Consider the following 10,000-nt stretch of genomic DNA (forward strand, 5'->3'; position numbering starts at 1 on the left):
AGGAAGGTGAGAAACTAAGACAAAGAGAGCGGAAGTGTGGCATAGTAGGAGTGGAAGGAAGAGGTGACGAAGAAGAAAGAGCAAAGTAAATATAGTGAGAAGTGGAGAGAGAGAAAGAGAGAGAGAGAGTGATTTGTAATGAGTGGGAAGTGTGAGGAAAGTTATGGAAGAATATAACAGTGAGGAGAGAAAGATATAAGGATTTCTAGAGAGAGAAATGGATGGAATGAAGGAAGGAGAAATAAAGGAAGAAGAAGAAGAAAGTGAATAAGAGAGTGACAGACGTAAAAGAAGGAAAGTGTTGAAAGAATATAGAAAGAACAGGAGAAATTTGAGAAACAGATATGCAGGTAAATAGATAGAAAGATAGGAAGGTAGGAATTTAGATAGATATTATACAAAGAAAGAGGGAGAGAGAGAGCGAGAGAGAGATAGTTATACAGAGACTGACAGTTAGTTAGAGAGATAGAGATAGACAGACAGACAGACAGACACACAGACAGACAGACAGATAGATAGATAGATAGATAGATAGATAGATAGATAGATAGATAGATAGATAGATAGTTGAAAGAGTTAGGCGGAGAGAGAGAGGAGCAGGTAGAGTGGAACGAAGAGGTATCTCATGAGCGACCTAATTTACTTATAAAGGAAAGTGTTAATGGCTTGCAATTATTTCAGGCATCGTATGTGATGACATCACTTCCTCTTGGCAGAGACGTCGGCCAATCAGATTGCATCTTCCCATCGAGAACGCCAATGGTTGATTGACTAAACGACCGGAGGGCAAGGGGAGTTAATTTCCGTTATTCGCTGGCAGAATGTTCTAGAAAACGCATGGAAACATTTCGGAAACACAAGGCTTAGCATTTTAGCCGTTAGGCAAGAGACCAATGCTTTCTCCGTCGTGTGTCGATAAATGTTTCTCGCAACATTGACTACAAAACAATTTTAGATCATCGTCGAGGTGGATAACCACCCTAATGTCACATCACCCTTCTCTTACTGGCATTCAATATTTTCATTGCATTGCTTTTATCACATTTCTTTATATATACATTTATGCATATATATGTATGTGTGCATGTATGTATATGTAAATATACACACACACATTCATATGTGTGTGTGTTTATACATACATACACATCTGGTTATATAAACTATGCGTTCATACAAATATACATATATATAAACTTATGTATATAATAAATATATACATATATATATACATTAAATACATGTATTCATTGATACACCAGAGTAAGCACATAAAAGTGAAACAAGGTGGGAAAAGATAGGATTCGAATACCAGAGGTATAGTAATATGATTTATTTATTGTTAAAGATGCAAAAATATCACAAAAATATCACAAATGCATGACGAACGGGTATGTGAAACTTTGAGTAGCAGTTTTTTATATTTTTGCAGCTTTATATAATAAAGTATATTCATTCATATATAGACATTTAGATAGTTAATATATATATATTATATATATATATATATATATATATATATATATATATATATATATATATATATATATATATATAGATAGATGCATACATACATATTTATGTGACTACATATATGTGTGTGTGTGTGCGTACATATATTTATGTCTGTGCATGTTAAATTTTGTGTGCCTGTATAGTTTACGCGCATGTATACGCATATATGCGTATGTATGTGTATGTGTGCATGTACGTATGTCTATATGTATGTATGTATGTATGTGTGTGTGTGTGTGTGTGTATGTGTGTGTGTGTGTGTGTATTCTTTTATTTGTTTCAGTCATTTGACTGTAGCCATGCTAGATCACCGCCTGAAATAGTTTTAGTAGAAGAAATCTACCCCATGACTTATTTTTTGTGAGCTTATTCTATCGGTGTATTTTGCCGAACCGCTAAGTTACAGTGGTATAAACACACCAGCATCAAATGCACATAAATATATACCTACAAGAGCTTGCTTCCCAACCACATGGTTCCGGTTTCAGTCCCACTGCGTTGCACCTTGGGCAAGTGTCTTCTACTATAGCCTCTGGCCGACTAAAGCCATGTGAGTGGATTTGGTAGACGGAATCTGTGTGTGTGTGTCTGTCTGGCTGTCTCTTTGTGTCTTTGTGTCGGTGTTTATCAGCCCACCATCGCTTGACAACCAGTGTTGGTGTGTTTATGTCCCCCTAAATTAGCTGTTCGGCAAAAGATGCCGATAGAATAAGTACTATGTTTACAAAGAATATGTCATGGGGTCGATTTCTTCGTCTAAAAAGGCGCTGGTCAAGCATGGCCACAGTCAAATGACTGAAACAAATAAGAGAATATATATATATACAACAGACTTCTTTCAGTTTCCATCTACCAAATATATATATATATATATATATATATAATATATATATATATCACGAAGGTATATACACATAGACATGCGTATATATGCACATAAAGTGCACCGACACACAAATATTAAATACATACATACCTACATGCACTCATATACGCACACACATACACGCTCACAAATACACAAGCAATCACACACACTCACACTCATTCTGGGAATGTATCGTGTAAGCTTATTAGACATTTCTACTAAGAGTCAGACATATATTAATTATTAAATTAAAAACAAAAATCAGGCTGATACAAAATTCATTTAAAATTGCCAATTTCAGATTGCAAATTAGTATATAATTCATTAAATAGCTACGCTAATGTTAGATACACACAGTTTCAGCTACCATTCAATTTCAGAGTGTAGAGCAACACTTAATACCATTAATCCCACGTTCCGTTACCTAAGCTCAATAGATAAAATATAGTTAAAATGTAAGCAGAATATTTAGTGAGCTGCATTGAGTGTGATTGGAGAAAGCATGCGCGCAAGTGTGTGTGTGCGTGCGCGCTTGTGGTATAGTCGGTGTGTTAAGGCGGTGAGCTGGCAGAAACGTTAGCACGCCGGGTGAAATGCTTAGCGGTATTTCGTCTGCGTTACGTTGTGAGTTCAAATTCCGCCGAGGTCGACTTTGCCTTTCATCCTTTCGGGGTCGATAAATTAAGTACCAGTTACGCACTGGGGTCGATGTAATCGACTTAATACCTATGTCTGTCCTTGTTTGTCCCCTCTGTGTTTAGCCCCTTGTGGGTAATAAAGAAATAGGTATAATCGGTGTGTATGTTTGTCTCTAATGGCGCAGCTAATTTAAATATATTTCTTGTGCTTGTATATAAATGTAGGAGGAAGTAGTAGTCGATTGCATCGCTTCCAGTACTTGACCGGTACTTTATTTTATCGAAACAGATATGATGAACGGTAAAGTTTCCGAACTTAGAACACAAAGAGAGTTGAGTAATGCTACATTTTGTCCGACATGCTAACGATTCTGCCAGTTCCTCCTCACCAATCAGGTTGTCTTATATATATACAAAAATGCACGATAAGAGAATTATTGTGATATGTTTTCACAAATTATTAAGGCAGAATTGTAAGCACACCAGGCAAAATGCTTACCGGTCTTTCGTCCATTTTAACTTTCTGAGTTTCCACCGAGGTTGACTTTGCCTTTCATCCCTTTGGGGTCGATAAAAAAAAAATACTAGTAGGACACCGAGACTTATGTAATTGATTTGCCGCCTCTCCCACTACTTACTCAAAATTTAACAAACTAAAGAGACAAAAACAAATGTAGTATTTCGTTCAGAGGAATTAAATCTTTTTGACTTATATTTTAACCAGTTTTGTCCATTCTACTGGACTTATTATTTTCATTTGATAAGAACAGAGGAATGGATAAAAACCGGTCCAGTGTAAGTTCCAAAGGATTTAATATATCTAAAAGAAATATTACACTTGTTTTTGTCGCTTTAATTTGTGTAAATATAATAAAATTCTTTAATGTTATTGCCCATTTTCACCCATATTGTACATATATATATATATCTCTATATATAAACGGCAGTTTGTCTGTGTGTGTTTCTGTGTGTCTATTAGCTTGTACCCTCACCCTGACCACGGCTTTCAACCGATTCTGATGAAACTTGACATACACATAGCCCAATGTCATAATTCCAAACTAACGCAGCGAACATTTTGAAAAGTTCCCTCAGTTCTGAAAAAAATCGATAAATTCGACATGGGGGCGAGAATCTAAGCTTTTTATATGCAACACATTTTCTGTCTAGGGGACACAACTCGACCTTTTTATCGCCCAAAGGGACAGCTAGGAACATTGTATACACAGAAGTATTCGAGTGAAGAGAACCCATTGCAACCTACACATGCGCCTTCGTTCCCTAGAGGGAAAGGACTAGATTGGGATTAGTCGTTGCCTACTAGGGGCTCTTACATACCTGGGGAACGCCGGGCTATGCTGCTAGTATATATATATATATATATATATTATATATATATATATAATATATATATATATATATATATAGATATATATATATATATATATATATAGATAGATAGATAGATAGATAGATAGATAGATATTTAGCAGTTGTAATAGAGTGTCTCAAGGTCTGAGAGTTTCGTGTGTTAGCACTTATGAAACTGATAAGTGAGAACGCTAAATATTTATAAAAATATACAAACGTTGGTTGATCAATAAGTATCCTGACTGTTACCATAGTAGCGAAGTTAAAGCACGTAAAGGGAAACCACTTAGCACAGCTTGACCTTAAACTCTGCTAAGCATGCGCACTAAGTTTTAACGTTCTATCTCACTTCTGCTGTTTATCGCTGTGCTTGGAAGGAAGGTGTGTAGCGTATGATCGTCGCATTCACCATGACAGAAAAGATTGAGCAGAAAATCTACATCAAATTTTTCCAAAAGCTTGGCGGTACATGATCAGAGGGCTCCACAGAGTTTTTCAAAAAGATCTCATCGTTCTCGACACAATCAAGGAGATCTTGTGCAACTGAAACCCGAGTGCCTTTTTGGTCAGCTTAAAGCAGTTTTGGCACAAACTTGATAGACATGCATCTCATACCCAAATCTTCAGTGATAATGGACAGAACTGAACCGTAACTAAACTGCACATCCTCTGATAACTCACGGATGGTGATTCAACGATGTTTCTCTCACAGCTGCACGAACATCTACGATGTTTTTTCTGAATTCTGCTGGTTGCGTGTACTTACATGTCTTTGTATTGGCAGTACACACACACACACACGCACATACATGCATACACAAAAAAGGCATACAAAGAGCACCTAATATAAGCTACGATTATAACTTTTCGTTGTCGGAACTAAAAGTACTTAGTGAATAACATGTTGGGGATAAAACTGATCATAATAGATTTAGCATACAGCTCAGTGCTGTTCAATGTAAGCTGCCGTGCGTGGATGTGTGGAAATATGAATGGATGGAAACCTTACTGTACTACAGTTATGGAATGATTCGCAGAATTAAACCAACATAATTGTTATCTATGAACTCTACATCACATACAAATACATATTCACACACACACACACACACACACACAAATACACACACACGCACGTACGCATGCACACACATTTATACACACACACAGATATATATATATATATATATATATATATATATATATATATATATATAATATATATATCAATAGGGTAATAAGAATTATTATTACCAGTGGCCTAGCAAAAACGAATTAGTCATTAGACTATATATATTCACATAGAAATACAATAAGAGGCTTCCAAATAGGAATGGCTTTCCTACTTGGAAGCCTCATATTGTATTTCTATGTATATATATATAATATATATATATATAATATATATAAAAGCGAAAAAAACTACAGAAGGCTTATTTTAAAAGGTTAAAAAATATATATTTGAGTCAATATGTCTGAAGAATGTTATAAATTTTTTTCATACAATGACATAATATAGAAGAAATGACCGGTTTCGCGTTCAGCTTTTCAAACTTCTTAAAACGTTATGTTTACGTTGAGCGGTGATCTAGATAATAAGTGATTTCTTCCGGTGTAAGGGAGATAATCGCTTAAAATTATTTGCCTTTCTTTTGGATTGAGTTTCTCTGTATAAGTATGTTGGAATGGTTAAGTTTGGGCTTGTATTTTTCAATGAAGAATGTTTCCTTGTTTAGTCTAATTTGTGTTGGTGTTCCGATAGCACATTGGTAGAATGGAAAGATTAGAAATTGTGGTATAGTTGCTTTGCGCATTTCTCAATGTGCTCACTAAAGGGTATCATTCTGTATTCTGGGAATGCAATCTGTTGTCGATGCAGTGTGCATCTACGTCTGAGTGATAGTCTCGTGGATCCCACGTAGTGTTGGTGGCAGCCCGGGCATTTAAGTTGAAAAAATACAGATGTGTTTTAAAAGGCGAAAGAATATATTAGAATCATAATAGTAAAAGTATTATACAATATTGTACAAAATAAGATTATTTTATTCCAGCATAATAACCGGTTTCGTTATCGCTTTTCAAATTATAAGTTCTAGATGGATTTCTGAATTAGACATTTTGTTTGATAGGGAGACTTATTGGTAACCAAGATGTTTTACACTACAGGGGAGGTAAATCTGTAATTTTTTTATTAGTCTACACTTGATTCTTTCAAAAATATCGGCGAAGAGATGCAAAGGGAAATAAACAAATACACGAACGGGCATTCACTAGTAAGTATTATTAATCTATGAAAGGAAGCATGTGAAACTGAAGAAAGAAACTCCTTCCAACGCTGGGAAAAAATGATAATTTCTTCCAAACGTATGAATTAGATTTCAAAGAGGAATTCAATTCTTGAAGAAAAATCAAAAAAAAAAAAAAACCCAACAGAAATTGAACAACAAACAAACCACCCCCAAGCATGACAGCATAATACAGAACAATCCCATAAACCCTTATTGTCATGCATGCAACTTGGGCGGAAATCTGGTGCCAAGCATGGTCACCCTTGACCCAGGGCTACTGGTCTGCCTCAAACGCAGAAGAGTCACAGGGTGATAGCAGGGGTGGAAGTACCCCGGACGCCAGAGATTTCAGACGGGACCGGGCGCATTTGGAAACTTTCTAGGGGTGACGAGGGCACTGGGCGCCACACACAATGCTAAACAAAGAACCCTCAGAGACCCATACACACAAAACAATACAATTCAACAACATCACCACTCATCCAAGCCAAACCACTACTTTTGCATGGACAGTTCATACCAACCAGCATTCTTTAGCCCCAGACCAGAGAAAACGAGACACAGGTTTGAACTCGATACACAGGAAAAAGCGAAGGTAATCAACCTGTCATATAAATCCCTATCAACCAAAAAGATCGATATCGTATCTAAAGGGTTAAAATTCACCCCAGCACCACGCTGAGCTAACCAAAATGAGGCCAAAGACAGAATTTCAGAATTATGCAGGAAATTAAGGCTTATAGAAGCACTAGTCAATTACAATAGCGAAGATGAGTCACTAGTCAAAACCAGAAGTGAACACATCCCCCTCAAAGAAAGAAATAAAGATATTTACGAATTCTGCAACCACATTGAAAACTTCCCCTATCACACCTTGCACAAACAAAAATAATATTTCAAACTTCAGTACCATCAAGTGGAAAGAACTTACTGAACTGTAAATCAATGAAGAAATAACAATCAAAGAATCGGATAAAGGAAGTGCAGTAGTGTTAATGGACACATTATATTACAAAAATCTAGAGGTATCCATACTAAATAATGACGAACACCATGAAAATTTTAATGATTACAGCCCCAAAAAATAATGAAAAACCTTTTCACTAATTCAAACCCACAGAAAAGATTTAGCAAAAAATAAATAGACTATTTAACAAACTTTAAATGTAAGCCCAGCCTATTCAATGGTCGATCGAAAATTCTCAGAAGCCAAATTATAAACAAAGCCATCAAAAATTCAACAAAGGCATACATACTCCAGCACCAGAGGACCTAAAATTACTACCCATAATAGCTGGACCATCTTGGGAAACACATCGATTAAGTTGCCTCGTGGACATACTCCTGAAACCTTTTCTAAAATACATTAAAATTTATATTAGAGATGACTTAGATATGTTAACTCACCTACCAGAAAAGGTCAAGGAATAAACGGTCATGTTTACATTTTATGTGATAAACCTATACACTAACATACTCCCTAATTATGGGATAGAAGCAATCTGGTTTTGCCTGGACAAATGTCCAGAAGAAATACCAGAAAGAATCAACAATGATTTTATAATCGAATCACTAAGATCCATCCTTCAAAACAACCACTTCATGTTAGACACCACTGTTTATCGCCAAAATTCCGGAATTGCCATGGGAACCAGGGCAGCCCCGACCATTACCAACCTAATAATAGGCTATTTATAAAAAACAATATATCAGGAGTCATTTTCTAAGGCTGGAAACCCTCTCTCCCAATACATAAAAGAAAATTGGAGAAATTTTTTGGACGACTGCTTCATCCTCTGGAATGACAACATAGATAAACTGGAATTCAAAAGACTCCTTAATAGCATTAACACCAACATACAATTTACAATGGAACACAACCAATAGGAACTCACGTTCCTAGACATACAAGTTTAAAAAATAAACAAAAAATAGAAACGGACATTTTGAAAAACCACAGGTGCTAGAGAATATCTATTATTTGGCTCATGCTACCTAAGACATACCCCTTGCAAGAAACATTTTCACCATAGTGTCCGAAAAAAAATAACAGAGAATTAAGATTGCAAGAGCTTAAAAACGTACTCCAGAACAGACACTATCCAATTCAACTCATAAATGAAAGGATTAAAGCTGCAAAATCGATTAACATAAAAACATTAAGAAAAATCGAATACCATAAATATACCTACTCTGAAAGCACTACCTTATGTCTCTACATACAATCTCAGAAACAATGAAGCATTTAACATCGTTGTCCAAAATCTCCCGATACTCCATGAAGACCCCAAACTGAAGGAAATACTACGTACCCATAAAATCATTAAAAGTAGTAAACAAACAAAGATGTTAAAGAGGATCTTCACAAATGCTAAATTATTTTTAAGAATAACGGGCGCAAGAGTAAAAAAATGTGGTTGTCTTAACTGCGGAACATGCCCCAATCTTTTGGAAGGATCAGAATTCCATTTTAGACAAGGGAAAAATTAAATCTAACTTCACTTGTGTCTCTGAAAACCTCATTTATGTTATCAGAAGCTCGGGCTGCCATAAAAACTATATAGGATCGACAGGAATATCGGTCAGACGGAGATGTACGGTCTACAGACAACAGATATCCTCCTCACAATATCGCCTGATATATCTCAGTGAATACATTGACAGATGCGTAGAGGAGCTGCAACCACAATTCCCAATTTTCCCATTATATCAATTTGCTATTTGGATCTCAACACATGTACGACTAAATAAAGAGGCCACATTTATCGAAAAATATAAGCCGGAATTAAAGATAAAACCATATTGAAAATTAAAGATTTACCCTAACTGTTGTAAAAATCAAATGTAAACCAATGTTAAAAATTACAGATTTACCTCCCCTTTGCTGTAAAATACCTTGGTTACCAATTAGTCCCCCTGGCAAACAAAATGTGTAGTTCAGAAATTCCTCCAAAACTCATAGTTTGAAAGCGATAACGAAACCGGTTATTATGTTGGAAGAAAAATTCTTATTTTGTACAGTATTGTATAATACTTTTACTATTATGATTCTAATATATTCTTTAGTCTTTTAAAACAAATCTTGTGCTTTTTCATCTTATTTATTTCCTTGTATATTCAACCACATATAGCCAGTCACCATAATATTGGTGGCTAGTTAGCAAAAATAAGGTGAAAGGCAAATATACATATCTAAGGCTACTTGATAGTTATTTTACCTCACATCCGCGATTTCGTCACCTTGCTAATTTTCAGTGCTTCTGGTTAATTGAGTCGATTTTGACTTCTATTTCTCGCAAAACTGGTGCAATCTAGTACCC

This window comes from Octopus sinensis, linkage group LG6 (assembly GCF_006345805.1).
Source record: "Octopus sinensis linkage group LG6, ASM634580v1, whole genome shotgun sequence".
Taxonomy (NCBI): Eukaryota; Metazoa; Mollusca; class Cephalopoda; order Octopoda; family Octopodidae; genus Octopus; species Octopus sinensis.